Here is a 3,506-nt window from a genome sequence, read left to right on the forward strand (position 1 = left end):
AGCCCCAGTCCCGCCCCCGCGTCCCCCGCCGAGCCCCGAGGGGGGCGGGAGTGGCGGCAAGCCGGTGCCAGCGCCCGACCGAGGGCCGCGCCGTGGTCCTGCGTTACCGGAAGGTAGGGGGCGACGAAGAGCCACCCAGCAACCCCCAGCGGAGAGCCCCCCAAGCCCTGCGGCAGAGACCCCCCCCATTACCCTCTCAGGGTCGTAGCCTTGGAGTTAGGGCCCCCCAACACCCCGCAAATGGGGTTCCGTTCGCCGTCCTTTCCTCCACCGGGAAAGGGGCTGAGCAGGCCCCCGAGACGCAGGTGCAGGAGGGGGCTGGCGGGGAAGCCCTGCAGTCGGCGCTCCCCCCCCCCCCGGTTCCCCGCCGCCCAACCCAGCCGAGCCTCCGGCCAGAGCGCGGGATCAGGCTTCGGGAGCCGCTGTGCCAGAGACCTAACCCTGCCGCCCTGCGCCCCGAGTCCCTGTGCCCGGCGCCCTGTGTCCTCTGTTGTAAAGGGGGGCAAGTTAGCTGACGGAGCTGGGTGTCAGGCCCGAGAGGGGGCCCACCATCTCAGGCACGTGGGAGCTGCCAGCCCTTCTGCAGGGCCCTCAGACACCAGCTCGCCAGGTTCCTGTCCACGCGACCCTCCAGGCTCGCTGGGGGTCCTGTATACAAAGCATGTTTTGAGCAGGCTCAGGCACTGGTTGACCCGTTGTGGGTCTGTGGGACCCCACAGGACAGGCTCTCAGAAGGCCACAGGCTGTCCTGTGCCAGGTGGTAAAAACATCACAGAGGAACACACCTCGCTCGGGTCCACTCCAGGACTGTCTCCTGAGCTGCTGCCTGTGCCAGGTCCAAGGGCACCAGAGTGAGGGACCCAGGCCCAGGGGGCCACAGGCTTGCCACCTCCGGGCTTTGCAAGGGGGAGGCGGCCACCAGGTTAAATTTGCCTGATCCCTGTATGACCCCATTTCCATGAAATAAGCAAATACGCAGAAACCAAAGGTTCTTAGTGGTTAGCAGAGGCAGGGGGCCGGGGAGGGGTTGCTGAGGGGGCCTGGAGCTCGTGTTAGCGGTGGTGGACTGATCTGGATGAGGAGAGTGAGAATGTTGCACAAGTGGACGAATGTCATTAATGTCACTGAATCATATATGTAGAAATTGTGAATTGACAACTGTTTTGGTGTGTATTATTTTCACCACAATAAAAAATATATAATAATAAATTTGACCTGACCCCCTCCCCTTATGGGGCTGGATGTCCCTGGCCATTGGACCCCCTCAACAGTGGCAGACAGAGGCAGCCCCTCCCAGCCTGGGGCCCAGAATTACCAGGAGGCTGCAGCCCTGTCCACCGCCACCCCCAGCTGAGTCCTAGATTGGATAACTAATAGATCTGGGAGCCTTGATAGAACAGGATGCAGGACAAAGGATAATGATGACCCTACCACACTACATGTGTCCTCTAAAGCCACCTATCTGTCTCGGAAGAAGTACGGCCAGAATGCCCCTTAGAAGCAAGGATGGCAAGACTATGTCTCACATACTTTGGACATGTTATCAGGAGGGACCAGTCCCTGGAGAAGGACATCACGCTTGGTAAAGCAGAGGGTCAGCAAAAAAGAGGAAGACCCTCAATGAGGCTGCAGCAATGGGCTCAAGCATCACAACGATTGTGAGGACGGTGCAGGACTGGGCGGTGTATTTTTCTGTTGTGCACAGGGTCGCTATGAGTCGGAACTGACTCAACAGCACCTAACAACAACAACAGGGGCAGCTTGGGCCTCCCCAGGAGAGAAGCCGTCTGCCCTCACAAAGAGGAGGAAGACGCCTGGACGTGGGAGGACTCTCCTCAGGCCGTTTGGCTGGGAAGGAGGGCCAGGGGTTCTAGCCAGGGGTGCTGAGCACCCTCTCGGGTTTAAGAGGGGATAGGAGTCGTGCTGGTAGGAGGCCTGGCTTGGTGAGGGGGTCTCAGGACAGACTCCTGACCCCAATGGGGGGACAGGTGGCAGTGTAATCAAGGGCACAGTTATCAAGCTGCTTCCAGTCACTTCTATTTCTGACTTTCCGGCAGCCCGGGGTGGGAGGGGAGCAGGGACAGGGGGCCCTGATGGGACTCAGACTGATTTGTGAACCCCAAAGTTCATTCCTTCCCAGGAGGGAAGAGGGGGTGAGGGGCAACCGCCAGGCAGCCCTGGCCAGCGGGGGGCAGAGGGATGGCCGAGAGGGGAGGAAGAGAGGATGGAAGTGACATTGATGCCCTCTCATTCCTTGTATGGGGGGTTGGCATCAGGGAGTGGGCAGGACCCAGGCCATGGGGTCCCCAGGTGACCCAAGAAACGCCAACACCTTTGACAACTGTTATTTTAACGCCAGAACCTGCCATCACTCTGAACGCTCCACCTTCTGAGACAAGTCCCTCCTTGTGCTGGATCCCGAGCATCTTGGCCGATTTCAGCCTTCTCCTCTTCTGCACTGGGTCCCACTTGCCAACCTTCCGGGAGCTTGAGTACACTTATTTTCTCAATTTACTTTGTCAGGGGGGGCTCTTCATTTGTTTGAAGGAGGAGAAATTCAAAACCTAAGTCCTTGAGACAAATTCAAAAATAGACTCAAAACCCATCTCAGTCACGGGCTGAGAAACGAGGTGTTCTTGGCTACGTGATCAGCTGCTTTCATTTGGATCAAGCACTCTTTCTGCAAGATAATTTATCCGGTAAGAGACTACTGAAAAGACATTTTGCCTTGAAGTCATCCTCATTCTTGCAAACGTTTTAGCCAACAGGTGTGGGGGACCTGGCGATGCCTCTCCACGTCTGTGGCTGTCTGACGTGTCCACAAAGACCTTACAGGAGATGTGCCCATGGGCTGCCGGGGTTCATGATGTCCTGGCCAATAAGCCACCTGGGTCTCAAAGTGGGGAGGAGGTGGCCCTGCCGACCAACTGGAAGCATTCTCACCCTGCCAGGATGGACTTAGGCGGGGCATCAAATTGTATCACCATAGAGTTGACTCCAACTCATGGCAACCCCATGTGTGTCAGAGTAGAACTGTGCTCTATAGGGTTTTCAGTGGCTGATTTTTCAGAAGTAGATTGCCAGGCCTTTCTTCCAAGGCACCTCTGGGTGGACTCGAACAGCCAACCTTTCAGTTAGTGGCTGAGTGCGTTAACTGTTCGTGTCACCCAGGGACTCCCATTTGTCATAATAATGGCCCCCAAGCCCTCCTGGGAAGCGAAGCCTGGGTAGATGGGGAGGGGGGCTGGGCACCCACCGGAAGAGGCATTGGCCCCATAGCTGATAGGGGAACAAGAAAATTAAAAAAACAAATGAAAAACAGTACCCCTTGGAAAAAGCGTAAGCAAATATAAGCACATCTTCACGTGTATTATGAACTCATTTAAGGAAGACTCAAGACAAATATGCCTGCTCCCTCTGGATTCACCAGGTCTGAAAAGCCATCGTGTTTTTGGGACACCCTTTTGGGACAGTGCCCTGGAGGACACCCACAGTCGCTGCTTCTC

Source organism: Trichechus manatus, unplaced genomic scaffold (genome assembly GCF_000243295.1).
Source record: "Trichechus manatus latirostris isolate Lorelei unplaced genomic scaffold, TriManLat1.0 scaffold00113, whole genome shotgun sequence".
NCBI classification, from domain to species: domain Eukaryota; kingdom Metazoa; phylum Chordata; class Mammalia; order Sirenia; family Trichechidae; genus Trichechus; species Trichechus manatus.